The sequence below is a fragment of the Gadus morhua genome, chromosome 12 (genome assembly GCF_902167405.1).
Source record: "Gadus morhua chromosome 12, gadMor3.0, whole genome shotgun sequence".
Taxonomy (NCBI): domain Eukaryota; kingdom Metazoa; phylum Chordata; class Actinopteri; order Gadiformes; family Gadidae; genus Gadus; species Gadus morhua.
Window position 1 is genome coordinate 30910795 of NC_044059.1, and position 16308 is coordinate 30927102.

General features: G+C 48.1%; 1 protein-coding gene across 1 annotated transcript in view; it reads right to left on the reverse strand.

Annotated features, from left to right (window-relative positions):
• myo1f (myosin IF) overlaps positions 1-16308 on the reverse strand; it is a 308989-nt gene that overhangs the window by 284041 nt on the left and 8640 nt on the right.

Here is a 16308-nt window from a genome sequence, read left to right on the forward strand (position 1 = left end):
TCTGTTGGCTGAGGGCCATCTCCTCAGCAGGGACGTGCACAGGGGGGTTGCTCAGGTTGCTTGGGCAACTGCCCATATGCCCTCCTCGACTCAGGTTGCCCTTCCGAGGAAAACCTTTTTTTTTTTTCTTTTTTTTTTATCATTTAATGGATGCAGAATTTCATGTAGGCCTAGATAAAAAAAATCGCCACTCGAAACATTTCATAAAGTAAGCGTAGCCTCATTCAATTCCGTTCGGGCACTGAGAGTGAAAGTCAGTAGGGGGAGGGCAAACTCTGCCGCGCGGCAACAGCCGCTTTTGCCGCCTCCCCTCTGCCGCCCTTCCCTCATTGAAATGAATGGAGGCGGCGAGTTGCCGCGCGGCGTGCAGCGCTGCACGCGACCGGAACACCGGCACCTGTGAGACGACTGCCTTGATGTTGTCGGAAAAGGTGAACATCACGTTTTATGAAATGAATTACAATCTTCATAAATCCAGGCTCAGTTTGCCACGTAACGTTTTGCCTAAATAATCAGACAGCTAGCTAGCTTGCAGACAAGCAGCCCGTTATCACAGTCTACACATTTTTTGGTAGGCAAACTAAGCTACATGTCTGCTGATAGTTAGTTTCTAACATTTCGTTTTAAGAAGAAGAATAAAAGATGGAAGTAATGCATCACATGAATTCTTTCATTCAAAATGGTTCATGCCTAAATCTTATCACTATTTTGGGTATTGTTTGTTATTGTTAAGTGAAGCCGAAATGCCCAGTGAAAAGAGGAGGATTCAGGAGAGAGAGAGAGACAACTAAAGGAGGCAGCAAAGATGAGCACATCACTACCCTGTCCGAAATCCGAAATCAGTGTGGTCAAGAGCAGCTGTCTGACCTCCTCCTGCTGTCCATAGAGAAGGACATACCAATCGACAAAGAAGAGGTTCTGAAGGCTTCTCTTTTGAAGCTTTGCATTTTTAATATGTCAATTTGGAGAAACTTATCAGTGACTTGATAGGATTTTGTTTAATTATGTTTGTGTTCATGTTATGTTCTTCTTCTTCAAGTCATGTTTTTCTGCATTATCGTTAGTAGTAGTTATTTCAGTGTTTTGCTTATTTGTATTAATATATGAAAGAAGACCCTTTTATTCTCAGTCCTTCATATAGCCTGTCAGTTTTTTTTTTTTTGGGGGGGGGGGGGGGGTGCCCTTTTTTGCAGGTCAGAGCAACTGCCCCTCAAAATTCCTGTGCACGTCCCTGCTCCTCAGCCTCTGTGAGGGCTGCAGGTGGTGGACCCCCTCCAGTCTGCCGGGCCTCTGCATTTTTTCGATTTGCTAACATGGAGGAAAATGTTAACCTCATATTCAGTAAGCGCTATTTTGAAGACACATATATATTTATAATGCATTTTGCCTAGGTGTAGCCTTCTAATATATCTAAATCCTATTAAATATTGGCAGTGTTGGGGTGGCTGGGAAATGTAGGCCTACTACTTACATTTACTGGTATACAAATATATAATACATGTTGAACATAGCTGTTAAATTAGGTAGAGCAGGCAAAACAGCACAATTGATTTGATTTCAATTAAACATTAGTTTACCTGTTTAAACTATATTTTTGTACTTCATTTGCTGCCAGGTCCTCGTGGGGCAACTCGGGGTTGCGTAAATTGACACACACACACACACACACACACACACACACACACACACACACACACACACACACACACACACACACACACACACACACACACACACACACACACACACACACACACACACACACACAATTTACATATTGAATAAGTGGAAGATATTAAACTTTCCTCTTATTTTATTTTACTAATTTATTTGACTCACGCATTGACTTGTTCAGCTATTTCCTGCCAAGCTCTCTCTCGCGCTCTCGCTGCCGCGGCGGTATTGCTTTTTTTTTGTTAAAATGGGTAACTGCTCGGCATACACGTTCATTAGAATTTCCAATTCCGTGGGGGAAAAGTAAGTGGATCTACGCTTTTGGTCCATGTTTGATCATGTTATCAGAGATCCATTGACGATGGCTCTTCATAGTCAACAGGCACGCCCTCAACCCAGAGTGAACATACTCAGAGTTGATTAACCCAACGCTGATCACCTGTTCTGAAACCGAAAACCCAGAGTTGCTTTTCAACCCTGAACTCTGAGTCAACCAACTCAGAGCGCAGGATTAAACTCAGAGTATGTTAAACCAGCTACCTGAAACAGGCCTCGGGACAGGTGTGTTGTGTGCGTGAATCTGTTTTGAATGTATGATGTTATGTGTTATGTTAATGATGTGTGACTGATATATATATTAAAGTCATGGTAGGGAAGAATAAAGATGGCTAACAACATTAGGGGCCCTATTTTAACGGTCTGAAACGCAAGTGGGAAGCGCAAAGCGCAAGTAGCTTTGTGGGCGGTTCTACGGCGCTATCGCTATTTTACAGGCGGATAAATGACACTTGCGCCGCGGCGCAAGTGTCAGGATTGGTCTGAAGCAGGCTAATTACCCGTAGGTGTGGTTTGGGCGTAACATGCAATGAACCGATCAGAGTGTTTTTTTTCGAATCCCCTTTAAGAGCAATCGGCGCTTGTTCCATGGCGGGTTGCTATTAGGATGGCATCATGGTATTATGAGGATACCATGGTATCATCATGGTATTATTACGTAAAACAGCCAATCACAACTCACCGACGCACAGCCGATCACAACTCTCCGACGCACAGCCAATCACATTATACTCCCATTCAAGCTTACTGCCGATGATATTGTGTGACGTAATCAGCAGACGGCGGTCCCCGAGCCGATCTGGAAACCACACCGGCACAATTTACGACTCCTCCTTTCGTGATGGTGAAGTGCTCATCTGCCTTAACAAACTGTCAGCGGAACAGTCTGTTAACGCTGTCCAATTCGGTACTTTTTTTACAATTTTCCATATGTTGTTGCTTTTGTTAAGTACGATGATAAAATTACTAAATTTTGCATGTTATCTCGGGGCGGCAATTAGCTCAGGTGGTAGCGCGGTCGACTGGGAATCGCAAGGTGACCAGTTCGATCTCCGCTCAGAACCTAGCTGATAGTCGAGGGGCCTTGAGCAAGTCACCTAACCCCGAGCGCTCCTGACGCGCGCTGTTGGCCCTTCTTGGCCGGCACCGCCGTTGGCGAGATTTTTATAATAATGATGCAGTTCGAATGTTGAAAATGGCAAACGAATTTTTTCAAAGAAAATACAAAATCTGTATATATATAAATTAGTATTCTGTTTGTATGAATATCTAAAAGCCTTGATGCATTTATCCCTGGTGAATTGTGCTATTACGCATCACCATAGGGTTACGGTAATAAGACTGACCGAGGACACTTGGCACTTGGATAATCAGTTTGTAAATCAACCACATAAAGAAACCCTTTTTAATGCCTGATTTTTCATGAAAACCATTGAAGAGGAACCGACAATAATATAACGATTTTGATGAGAAGTATGTGGCTTGGTTTTTCCACACTTGGGATTTAATTGACATTTGATTATGTGTTTACAGTCACATAAAACTATTGTTATTGACACATGTTGGACAGATGCTTTATTCCATGCAGTCGCGCCGTCAGTGGTATGGAGAATATTTTAATTTCTATTCTAATGAGATGTTTCTGGAGTTATTACTGAGAAATAACGCAGTTGACTTAAATTATCGTAACATTTTAAAAGTGCCTATTCAACAACAAACTTATTTTAAAATGAGAAGAGGGGTTTTATATAATTTGTTTATATTGTATAAGTCGCTGATGGAGGAAACCCATCGCAACGGAAATCCCGGTCGGATCCATCTGATGCGTGCGTGTGTTTCTATTCTATTCTCGCTCGATCGTAATTCTTATATCAATAGCCTACTCTCCAATAATATAATAATTGGCTACATAGGAAAATTGAGAAACGGCAATCTCATACAAGCCACTGATTGTTTAGGCCTATATGTAGGGTAGGCCTACAGCTGGCTTGCCGTGTGAATACGCATAGGCCTACTTTTAATTTATATTCATTCAAAATATTAACATACTATTTTAAAACTAAAGAGGTTGGTGCTTTGTTTTATATCATTTGTTTATATTGTTCAGTAGTTATGCCTACATGAGGCCGCCGTAGTACAGTTAACAGACGAGCTGAGCTGGTGACGTCATCGAGTCTGCTGCTGTTCCAATTGCAGGTGCGTACTCCGTCCTCGGAAGTGTTTAGTTAACAGTTAGCGCGCATTTTTGAAAAGTGAAGCTGGATGCGTTTTCGCTAGGTTACTTTAATTTCTAGTTCAACTTCATGGATATTCGTAAGTGGTTGAAAAGCCCACCAACAGTCTAATAATCAGTCAGATAATTTCCTGGACCCATCAAAGGTTACCTTCCTCCTGCTATTAGCTGCTATTCCTGGTTAAGGAAATTAATGACACCACGATTCCCCCCTGAAGACGGCAAATGGACAATAGCAAACACCCAGGCAATGCCGACTGTTGTCACAGCCTACACCCTTGCCCTAACTTTCGGAGCTTCCACAGCAATGTGTGAAAACTAATTTTCCACGCTGAAAAACGTCTTCTGCTGCACAGACGCAAGGCCCAGCTGATTCAGCTTGCTTTTGAAAAGGACCTGACTCACAAGTTTACGTGTGAGTGGAAGGACATGTTGATGAGGAGGTTCAGCTCGGAGAAACGCCGCCTCCCGCTGAGGACAGGGAGGGAGGACAGCGCTGACTCAACTCAAAGTAAGCTACCGTGTGTGTGCGTGTGTGTGTCTAATGGCAATGCATATCCCTCTGTTAACTGCTTTTACACCTAATATGTTGTATAGTCCAGTGTTTTATGGATATATATTCATAGCATTGCTTCAATGTAATGTATTGCTTTAAATGATGAGGAATGATGTGATGTTGTAGGCCAGGCCTATTCAACCAGCGGCCCCTCTTAATTTTTTCTGGCCCGCAAGAAATGCATGCAAAAAATAAATAAAGGAGAAACATAGTTGCAAATCATGTTATTGTGTGCAGCCGGTGATACTAGCCAGTATCAGTACCCCACAATCAGGAACTGGCATCACTTATTCTGACAATGTTTGGCTCAAAAGATACGTGTGAGTCTAGCCAGCGCACACAGCTTAGTCTGCGCGCACACACCCCCGCCGTGGTGTGTGTGAGCAGTCAGTCAGCACCCGCTGTGGTGTGTGTGTGTGTGTGTGTGCGTGTGCGTGCAGTCAGCACCCGCCGTGGTGTGTGTCCAGGGCCGGCGGAGGCCGGCGCACGGCATAGGCGAGCTAGGCGACTGCCTAGGGCGACAAATGCGTTGGGGGCGCCCTCTGGTGGCGCTCTTAATTTATCAATTTAAACGGGGCGCGGGAGCAATCGCCAGGGCGGCGCAAGTTTATTTCGATTCGCCTAGGGCGCCGAAAAGGCCAGCGCCGGCTCTGTGTGTTAGTCAGTCAGCACCCGCCGTGGTGTGTGTCTGTGTGTGCGCAGTCAGCACCCGCCGTGGTGTGTGTGTGTGCGTGTGCGTTGGTTTATGTGGTTTAGACCAAGTGCCCCAGACTGCAGCCCGCAGATCGAGGAGGAGCTGAATGTGGGCGGGTCTAAACGTTTAAGCCATGGTTTTACCCTCTCGGGCGCCATCTGGTGGCGGAGATCCGGCAGCACATTCTCAAACATCAATACAGCACAGCACAATGACTTACCGGTAATATGGAAAAAGGTTCATGCATTTGATAGACTTTCCTACTTTTAACTTGTCATTTCAAATGTCTTTTTTAGTATAGAGGGTTAGGGTTAGGATCACAATGAAAGACGTCGCCGCCGAAGGCGGCGATGTCGGGTGCACGGGCCATCATCAAACGACACTGCGGGATCCCCTCCCCACTCCCACATTCAAACCAACAGGGTACAAGGTGCCGAGTCTGTTTATCCAGATCCTCTCGACCCTGCGCCGCATGGCCAGTGACCAGCGAGGATTGGATTGGAGCACGGTAGCCGACAGGGCAGCCCAGCCATGGAGCACAAAGTGTTCTACCAGAGGGAGGTGAGTTTCTTTGCCGTGCCGGACATTGTATCTGTGCTGCGTGAAGCGCGTCAAGAGGGTGTTGCCGGTCTCACCCACGTACTGCAAGCCGCAGGTGAGGCAGCGGATAAGGTACACGCAGTTGGACGTGGCAGGGTTAGGGTTAGGGTTAGGGTTAGGGTTAGGGTTAGGGTTAGGGTTAGGGTTAGGGTTAGGGTTAGGGTTAGGGTTAGGGTTAGGGTTAGGGTTAGGGTTAGGGTTAGGGTTAGGGTTAGGGTTAGGGTTAGGGTTAGGGTTAGGGTTAGGGTTAGGGTTAGGGTTAGGGTTAGGGTTAGGGTTAGGGTTAGGGTTAGGGTTAGGGTTAGGGTTAGGGTTAGGGTTAGGGTTAGGGTTAGGGTTAGGGTTAGGGTTAGGGTTAGGGTTAGGGTTAGGGTTAGGGTTAGGGTTAGGGTTAGGGTTAGGGTTAGGGTTAGGGTTAGGGTTAGGGTTAGGGTTAGGGTTAGGGTTAGGGTTAGGGTTAGGGTTAGGGTTAGGGTTAGGGTTAGGGTTAGGGTTAGGGTTAGGGTTAGGGTTAGGGTTAGGGTTAGGGTTAGGGTTAGGGTTAGGGTTAGGGTTAGGGTTAGGGTTAGGGTTAGGGTTAGGGTTAGGGTTAGGGTTAGGGTTAGGGTTAGGGTTAGGGTTAGGGTTAGGGTTAGGGTTAGGGTTAGGGTTAGGGTTAGGGTTAGGGTTAGGGTTAGGGTTAGGGTTAGGGTTAGGGTTAGGGTTAGGGTTAGGGTTAGGGTTAGGGTTAGGGTTAGGGTTAGGGTTAGGGTTAGGGTTAGGGTTAGGGTTAGGGTTAGGGTTAGGGTTAGGGTTAGGGTTAGGGTTAGGGTTAGGGTTAGGGTTAGGGTTAGGGTTAGGGTTAGGGTTAGGGTTAGGGTTAGGGTTAGGGTTAGGGTTAGGGTTAGGGTTAGGGTTAGGGTTAGGGTTAGGGTTAGGGTTAGGGTTAGGGTTAGGGTTAGGGTTAGGGTTAGGGTTAGGGTTAGGGTTAGGGTTAGGGTTAGGGTTAGGGTTAGGGTTAGGGTTAGGGTTAGGGTTAGGGTTAGGGTTAGGGTTAGGGTTAGGGTTAGGGTTAGGGTTAGGGTTAGGGTTAGGGTTAGGGTTAGGGTTAGGGTTAGGGTTAGGGTTAGGGTTAGGGTTAGGGTTAGGGTTAGGGTTAGGGTTAGGGTTAGGGTTAGGGTTAGGGTTAGGGTTAGGGTTAGGGTTAGGGTTAGGGTTAGGGTTAGGGTTAGGGTTAGGGTTAGGGTTAGGGTTAGGGTTAGGGTTAGGGTTAGGGTTAGGGTTAGGGTTAGGGTTAGGGTTAGGGTTAGGGTTAGGGTTAGGGTTAGGGTTAGGGTTAGGGTTAGGGTTAGGGTTAGGGTTAGGGTTAGGGTTAGGGTTAGGGTTAGGGTTAGGGTTAGGGTTAGGGTTAGGGTTAGGGTTAGGGTTAGGGTTAGGGTTAGGGTTAGGGTTAGGGTTAGGGTTAGGGTTAGGGTTAGGGTTAGGGTTAGGGTTAGGGTTAGGGTTAGGGTTAGGGTTAGGGTTAGGGTTAGGGTTAGGGTTAGGGTTAGGGTTAGGGTTAGGGTTAGGGTTAGGGTTAGGGTTAGGGTTAGGGTTAGGGTTAGGGTTAGGGTTAGGGTTAGGGTTAGGGTTAGGGTTAGGGTTAGGGTTAGGGTTAGGGTTAGGGTTAGGGTTAGGGTTAGGGTTAGGGTTAGGGTTAGGGTTAGGGTTAGGGTTAGGGTTAGGGTTAGGGTTAGGGTTAGGGTTAGGGTTAGGGTTAGGGTTAGGGTTAGGGTTAGGGTTAGGGTTAGGGTTAGGGTTAGGGTTAGGGTTAGGGTTAGGGTTAGGGTTAGGGTTAGGGTTAGGGTTAGGGTTAGGGTTAGGGTTAGGGTTAGGGTTAGGGTTAGGGTTAGGGTTAGGGTTAGGGTTAGGGTTAGGGTTAGGGTTAGGGTTAGGGTTAGGGTTAGGGTTAGGGTTAGGGTTAGGGTTAGGGTTAGGGTTAGGGTTAGGGTTAGGGTTAGGGTTAGGGTTAGGGTTAGGGTTAGGGTTAGGGTTAGGGTTAGGGTTAGGGTTAGGGTTAGGGTTAGGGTTAGGGTTAGGGTTAGGGTTAGGGTTAGGGTTAGGGTTAGGGTTAGGGTTAGGGTTAGGGTTAGGGTTAGGGTTAGGGTTAGGGTTAGGGTTAGGGTTAGGGTTAGGGTTAGGGTTAGGGTTAGGGTTAGGGTTAGGGTTAGGGTTAGGGTTAGGGTTAGGGTTAGGGTTAGGGTTAGGGTTAGGGTTAGGGTTAGGGTTAGGGTTAGGGTTAGGGTTAGGGTTAGGGTTAGGGTTAGGGTTAGGGTTAGGGTTAGGGTTAGGGTTAGGGTTAGGGTTAGGGTTAGGGTTAGGGTTAGGGTTAGGGTTAGGGTTAGGGTTAGGGTTAGGGTTAGGGTTAGGGTTAGGGTTAGGGTTAGGGTTAGGGTTAGGGTTAGGGTTAGGGTTAGGGTTAGGGTTAGGGTTAGGGTTAGGGTTAGGGTTAGGGTTAGGGTTAGGGTTAGGGTTAGGGTTAGGGTTAGGGTTAGGGTTAGGGTTAGGGTTAGGGTTAGGGTTAGGGTTAGGGTTAGGGTTAGGGTTAGGGTTAGGGTTAGGGTTAGGGTTAGGGTTAGGGTTAGGGTTAGGGTTAGGGTTAGGGTTAGGGTTAGGGTTAGGGTTAGGGTTAGGGTTAGGGTTAGGGTTAGGGTTAGGGTTAGGGTTAGGGTTAGGGTTAGGGTTAGGGTTAGGGTTAGGGTTAGGGTTAGGGTTAGGGTTAGGGTTAGGGTTAGGGTTAGGGTTAGGGTTAGGGTTAGGGTTAGGGTTAGGGTTAGGGTTAGGGTTAGGGTTAGGGTTAGGGTTAGGGTTAGGGTTAGGGTTAGGGTTAGGGTTAGGGTTAGGGTTAGGGTTAGGGTTAGGGTTAGGGTTAGGGTTAGGGTTAGGGTTAGGGTTAGGGTTAGGGTTAGGGTTAGGGTTAGGGTTAGGGTTAGGGTTAGGGTTAGGGTTAGGGTTAGGGTTAGGGTTAGGGTTAGGGTTAGGGTTAGGGTTAGGGTTAGGGTTAGGGTTAGGGTTAGGGTTAGGGTTAGGGTTAGGGTTAGGGTTAGGGTTAGGGTTAGGGTTAGGGTTAGGGTTAGGGTTAGGGTTAGGGTTAGGGTTAGGGTTAGGGTTAGGGTTAGGGTTAGGGTTAGGGTTAGGGTTAGGGTTAGTGTTAGGGTTAGGGTTAGGGTTAGGGTTAGGGTTAGGGTTAGGGTTAGGGTTAGGGTTAGGGTTAGGGTTAGGGTTAGGGTTAGGGTTAGGGTTAGGGTTAGGGTTAGGGTTAGGGTTAGGGTTAGGGTTAGGGTTAGGTTAGGGTTAGGGTTAGGGTTAGGGTTAGGGTTAGGGTTAGGGTTAGGGTTAGGGTTAGGGTTAGGGTTAGGGTTAGGGTTAGGGTTAGGGTTAGGGTTAGGGTTAGGGTTAGGGTTAGGGTTAGGGTTAGGGTTAGGGTTAGGGTTAGGGTTAGGGTTAGGGTTAGGGTTAGGGTTAGGGTTAGGGTTAGGGTTAGGGTTAGGGTTAGGGTTAGGGTTAGGGTTAGGGTTAGGGTTAGGGTTAGGGTTAGGGTTAGGGTTAGGGTTAGGGTTAGGGTTAGGGTTAGGGTTAGGGTTAGGGTTAGGGTTAGGGTTAGGGTTAGGGTTAGGGTTAGGGTTAGGGTTAGGGTTAGGGTTAGGGTTAGGGTTAGGGTTAGGGTTAGGGTTAGGGTTAGGGTTAGGGTTAGGGTTAGGGTTAGGGTTAGGGTTAGGGTTAGGGTTAGGGTTAGGGTTAGGGTTAGGGTTAGGGTTAGGGTTAGGGTTAGGGTTAGGGTTAGGGTTAGGGTTAGGGTTAGGGTTAGGGTTAGGGTTAGGGTTAGGGTTAGGGTTAGGGTTAGGGTTAGGGTTAGGGTTAGGGTTAGGGTTAGGGTTAGGGTTAGGGTTAGGGTTAGGGTTAGGGTTAGGGTTAGGGTTAGGGTTAGGGTTAGGGTTAGGGTTAGGGTTAGGGTTAGGGTTAGGGTTAGGGTTAGGGTTAGGGTTAGGGTTAGGGTTAGGGTTAGGGTTAGGGTTAGGGTTAGGGTTAGGGTTAGGGTTAGGGTTAGGGTTAGGGTTAGGGTTAGGGTTAGGGTTAGGGTTAGGGTTAGGGTTAGGGTTAGGGTTAGGGTTAGGGTTAGGGTTAGGGTTAGGGTTAGGGTTAGGGTTAGGGTTAGGGTTAGGGTTAGGGTTAGGGTTAGGGTTAGGGTTAGGGTTAGGGTTAGGGTTAGGGTTAGGGTTAGGGTTAGGGTTAGGGTTAGGGTTAGGGTTAGGGTTAGGGTTAGGGTTAGGGTTAGGGTTAGGGTTAGGGTTAGGGTTAGGGTTAGGGTTAGGGTTAGGGTTAGGGTTAGGGTTAGGGTTAGGGTTAGGGTTAGGGTTAGGGTTAGGGTTAGGGTTAGGGTTAGGGTTAGGGTTAGGGTTAGGGTTAGGGTTAGGGTTAGGGTTAGGGTTAGGGTTAGGGTTTGGGTTAGGGTTAGGGTTAGGGTTAGGGTTAGGGTTAGGGTTAGGGTTAGGGTTAGGGTTAGGGTTAGGGTTAGGGTTAGGGTTAGGGTTAGGGTTAGGGTTAGGGTTAGGGTTAGGGTTAGGGTTAGGGTTAGGGTTAGGGTTAGGGTTAGGGTTAGGGTTAGGGTTAGGGTTAGGGTTAGGGTTAGGGTTAGGGTTAGGGTTAGGGTTAGGGTTAGGGTTAGGGTTAGGGTTAGGGTTAGGGTTAGGGTTAGGGTTAGGGTTAGGGTTAGGGTTAGGGTTAGGGTTAGGGTTAGGGTTAGGGTTAGGGTTAGGGTTAGGGTTAGGGTTAGGGTTAGGGTTAGGGTTAGGGTTAGGGTTAGGGTTAGGGTTAGGGTTAGGGTTAGGGTTAGGGTTAGGGTTAGGGTTAGGGTTAGGGTTAGGGTTAGGGTTAGGGTTAGGGTTAGGGTTAGGGTTAGGGTTAGGGTTAGGGTTAGGGTTAGGGTTAGGGTTAGGGTTAGGGTTAGGGTTAGGGTTAGGGTTAGGGTTAGGGTTAGGGTTAGGGTTAGGGTTAGGGTTAGGGTTAGGGTTAGGGTTAGGGTTAGGGTTAGGGTTAGGGTTAGGGTTAGGGTTAGGGTTAGGGTTAGGGTTAGGGTTAGGGTTAGGGTTAGGGTTAGGGTTAGGGTTAGGGTTAGGGTTAGGGTTAGGGTTAGGGTTAGGGTTAGGGTTAGGGTTAGGGTTAGGGTTAGGGTTAGGGTTAGGGTTAGGGTTAGGGTTAGGGTTAGGGGTAGGGTTAGGGTTAGGGTTAGGGTTAGGGTTAGGGTTAGGGTTAGGGTTAGGGTTAGGGTTAGGGTTAGGGTTAGGGTTAGGGTTAGGGTTAGGGTTAGGGTTAGGGTTAGGGTTAGGGTTAGGGTTAGGGTTAGGGTTAGGGTTAGGGTTAGGGTTAGGTTAGGTTAGGGTTAGGGTTAGGGTTAGGGTTAGGGTTAGGGTTAGGGTTAGGGTTAGGGTTAGGGTTAGGGTTAGGGTTAGGGTTAGGGTTAGGGTTAGGGTTAGGGTTAGGGTTAGGGTTAGGGTTAGGGTTAGGGTAGGGTTAGGGTTAGGGTTAGGGTTAGGGTTAGGGTTAGGGTTAGGGTTAGGGTTAGGGTTAGGGTTAGGGTTAGGGTTAGGGTTAGGGTTAGGGTTAGGGTTAGGGTTAGGGTTAGGGTTAGGGTTAGGGTTAGGGTTAGGGTTAGGGTTAGGGTTAGGGTTAGGGTTAGGGTTAGGGTTAGGGTTAGGGTTAGGGTTAGGGTTAGGGTTAGGGTTAGGGTTAGGGTTAGGGTTAGGGTTAGGGTTAGGGTTAGGGTTAGGGTTAGGGTTAGGGTTAGGGTTAGGGTTAGGGTTAGGGTTAGGGTTAGGGTTAGGGTTAGGGTTAGGGTTAGGGTTAGGGTTAGGGTTAGGGTTAGGGTTAGGGTTAGGGTTAGGGTTAGGGTTAGGGTTAGGGTTAGGGTTAGGGTTAGGGTTAGGGTTAGGGTTAGGGTTAGGGTTAGGGTTAGGGTTAGGGTTAGGGTTAGGGTTAGGGTTAGGGTTAGGGTTAGGGTTAGGGTTAGGGTTAGGGTTAGGGTTAGGGTTAGGGTTAGGGTTAGGGTTAGGGTTAGGGTTAGGGTTAGGGTTAGGGTTAGGGTTAGGGTTAGGGTTAGGGTTAGGGTTAGGGTTAGGGTTAGGGTTAGGGTTAGGGTTAGGGTTAGGGTTAGGGTTAGGGTTAGGGTTAGGGTTAGGGTTAGGGTTAGGGTTAGGGTTAGGGTTAGGGTTAGGGTTAGGGTTAGGGTTAGGGGTTAGGGTTAGGGTTAGGGTTAGGGTTAGGGTTAGGGTTAGGGTTAGGTTAGGGTTAGGGTTAGGGTTAGGGTTAGGGTTAGGGTTAGGGTTAGGGTTAGGGTTAGGGTTAGGGTTAGGGTTAGGGTTAGGGTTAGGGTTAGGGTTAGGGTTAGGGTTAGGGTTAGGGTTAGGGTTAGGGTTAGGGTTAGGGTTAGGGTTAGGGTTAGGGTTAGGGTTAGGGTTAGGGTTAGGGTTAGGGTTAGGGTTAGGGTTAGGGTTAGGGTTAGGGTTAGGGTTAGGGTTAGGGTTAGGGTTAGGGTTAGGGTTAGGGTTAGGGTTAGGGTTAGGGTTAGGGTTAGGGTTAGGGTTAGGGTTAGGGTTAGGGTTAGGGTTAGGGTTAGGGTTAGGGTTAGGGTTAGGGTTAGGGTTAGGGTTAGGGTTAGGGTTAGGGTTAGGGTTAGGGTTAGGGTTAGGGTTAGGGTTAGGGTTAGGGTTAGGGTTAGGGTTAGGGTTAGGGTTAGGGTTAGGGTTAGGGTTAGGGTTAGGGTTAGGGTTAGGGTTAGGGTTAGGGTTAGGGTTAGGGTTAGGGTTAGGGTTAGGGTTAGGGTTAGGGTTAGGGTTAGGGTTAGGGTTAGGGTTAGGGTTAGGGTTAGGGTTAGGGTTAGGGTTAGGGTTAGGGTTAGGGTTAGGGTTAGGGTTAGGGTTAGGGTTAGGGTTAGGGTTAGGGTTAGGGTTAGGGTTAGGGTTAGGGTTAGGGTTAGGGTTAGGGTTAGGGTTAGGGTTAGGGTTAGGGTTAGGGTTAGGGTTAGGGTTAGGGTTAGGGTTAGGGTTAGGGTTTAGGGTTAGGGTTAGGGTTAGGGTTAGGGTTAGGGTTAGGGTTAGGGTTAGGGTTAGGGTTAGGGTTAGGGTTAGGGTTAGGGTTAGGGTTAGGGTTAGGGTTAGGGTTAGGGTTAGGGTTAGGGTTAGGGTTAGGGTTAGGGTTAGGGTTAGGGTTAGGGTTAGGGTTAGGGTTAGGGTTAGGGTTAGGGTTAGGGTTAGGGTTAGGGTTAGGGTTAGGGTTAGGGTTAGGGTTAGGGTTAGGGTTAGGGTTAGGGTTAGGGTTAGGGTTAGGGTTAGGGTTAGGGTTAGGGTTAGGGTTAGGGTTAGGGTTAGGGTTAGGGTTAGGGTTAGGGTTAGGGTTAGGGTTAGGGTTAGGGTTAGGGTTAGGGTTAGGGTTAGGGTTAGGGTTAGGGTTAGGGTTAGGGTTAGGGTTAGGGTTAGGGTTAGGGTTAGGGTTAGGGTTAGGGTTAGGGTTAGGGTTAGGGTTAGGGTTAGGGTTAGGGTTAGGGTTAGGGTTAGGGTTAGGGTTAGGGTTAGGGTTAGGGTTAGGGTTAGGGTTAGGGTTAGGGTTAGGGTTAGGGTTAGGGTTAGGGTTAGGGTTAGGGTTAGGGTTAGGGTTAGGTTAGGGTTTAGGGTTAGGGTTAGGGTTAGGGTTAGGGTTAGGGTTAGGGTTAGGGTTAGGGTTAGGGTTAGGGTTAGGGTTAGGGTTAGGGTTAGGGTTAGGGTTAGGGTTAGGGTTAGGGTTAGGGTTAGGGTTAGGGTTAGGGTTAGGGTTAGGGTTAGGGTTAGGGTTAGGGTTAGGGTTAGGGTTAGGGTTAGGGTTAGGGTTAGGGTTAGGGTTAGGGTTAGGGTTAGGGTTAGGGTTAGGGTTAGGGTTAGGGTTAGGGTTAGGGTTAGGGTTAGGGTTAGGGTTAGGGTTAGGGTTAGGGTTAGGGTTAGGGTTAGGGTTAGGGTTAGGGTTAGGGTTAGGGTTAGGGTTAGGGTTAGGGTTAGGGTTAGGGTTAGGGTTAGGGTTAGGGTTAGGTTAGGGTTAGGGTTAGGGTTAGGGTTAGGGTTAGGGTTAGGGTTAGGGTTAGGGTTAGGGTTAGGGTTAGGGTTAGGGTTAGGGTTAGGGTTAGGGTTAGGGTTAGGGTTAGGGTTAGGGTTAGGTTAGGGTTAGGGTTAGGGTTAGGGTTAGGGTTAGGGTTAGGGTTAGGGTTAGGGTTAGGGTTAGGTTAGGGTTAGGGTTAGGGTTAGGGTTAGGGTTAGGGTTAGGGTTAGGGTTAGGGTTAGGGTTAGGGTTAGGGTTAGGGTTAGGGTTAGGGTTAGGGTTAGGGTTAGGGTTAGGGTTAGGGTTAGGGTTAGGGTTAGGGTTAGGGTTAGGGTTAGGGTTAGGGTTAGGGTTAGGGTTAGGGTTAGGGTTAGGGTTAGGGTTAGGGTTAGGGTTAGGGTTAGGGTTAGGGTTAGGGTTAGGGTTAGGGTTAGGGTTAGGGTTAGGGTTAGGGTTAGGGTTAGGGTTAGGGTTAGGGTTAGGGTTAGGGTTAGGGTTAGGGTTAGGGTTAGGGTTAGGGTTAGGGTTAGGGTTAGGGTTAGGGTTAGGGTTAGGGTTAGGGTTAGGGTTAGGGTTAGGGTTAGGGTTAGGGTTAGGGTTAGGGTTAGGGTTAGGGTTAGGTTAGGGTTAGGGTTAGGGTTAGGGTTAGGGTTAGGGTTAGGGTTAGGGTTAGGGTTAGGGTTAGGGTTAGGGTTAGGGTTAGGGTTAGGGTTAGGGTTAGGGTTAGGGTTAGGGTTAGGGTTAGGGTTAGGGTTAGGGTTAGGGTTAGGGTTAGGGTTAGGTTAGGGTTAGGGTTAGGGTTAGGGTTAGGGTTAGGGTTAGGGTTAGGGTTAGGGTTAGGGTTAGGGTTAGGGTTAGGGTTAGGGTTAGGGTTAGGGTTAGGGTTAGGGTTAGGGTTAGGGTTAGGGTTAGGGTTAGGGTTAGGGTTAGGGTTAGGGTTAGGGTTAGGGTTAGGGTTAGGGTTAGGGTTAGGGTTAGGGTTAGGGTTAGGGTTAGGGTTAGGGTTAGGGTTAGGGTTAGGGTTAGGGTTAGGGTTAGGGTTAGGGTTAGGGTTAGGGTTAGGGTTAGGGTTAGGGTTAGGGTTAGGGTTAGGGTTAGGGTTAGGGTTAGGGTTAGGGTTAGGGTTAGGGTTAGGGTTAGGGTTAGGGTTAGGGTTAGGGTTAGGGTTAGGGTTAGGGTTAGGGTTAGGGTTAGGGTTAGGGTTAGGGTTAGGGTTAGGGTTAGGGTTAGGGTTAGGGTTAGGGTTAGGGTTAGGGTTAGGGTTAGGGTTAGGGTTAGGGTTAGGGTTAGGGTTAGGGTTAGGGTTAGGGTTAGGGTTAGGGTTAGGGTTAGGGTTAGGGTTAGGGTTAGGGTTAGGGTTAGGGTTAGGGTTAGGGTTAGGGTTAGGGTTAGGGTTAGGGTTAGGGTTAGGGTTAGGTTAGGGTTAGGGTTAGGGTTAGGGTTAGGGGTTAGGGTTAGGGTTAGGGTTAGGGTTAGGGTTAGGGTTAGGGTTAGGGTTAGGGTTAGGGTTAGGGTTAGGGTTAGGGTTAGGGTTAGGGTTAGGGTTAGGGTTAGGGTTAGGGTTAGGGTTAGGGTTAGGGTTAGGGTTAGGGTTAGGGTTAGGGTTAGGGTTAGGGTTAGGGTTAGGGTTAGGGTTAGGGTTAGGGTTAGGGTTAGGGTTAGGGTTAGGGTTAGGGTTAGGGTTAGGGTTAGGGTTAGGGTTAGGGTTAGGGTTAGGGTTAGGGTTAGGGTTAGGGTTAGGGTTAGGGTTAGGGTTAGGGTTAGGGTTAGGGTTAGGGTTAGGGTTAGGGTTAGGGTTAGGGTTAGGGTTAGGGTTAGGGTTAGGGTTAGGGTTAGGGTTAGGGTTAGGGTTAGGGTTAGGGTTAGGGTTAGGGTTAGGGTTAGGGTTAGGGTTAGGGTTTAGGTTAGGGTTAGGGTTAGGGTTAGGGTTAGGGTTAGGGTTAGGGTTAGGGTTAGGGTTAGGGTTAGGGTTAGGGTTAGGGTTAGGGTTAGGGTTAGGGTTAGGGTTAGGGTTAGGGTTAGGGTTAGGGTTAGGGTTAGGGTTAGGGTTAGGGTTAGGGTTAGGGTTAGGGTTAGGGTTAGGGTTAGGGTTAGGTTAGGTTAGGGTTAGGGTTAGGGTTAGGGTTAGGGTTAGGG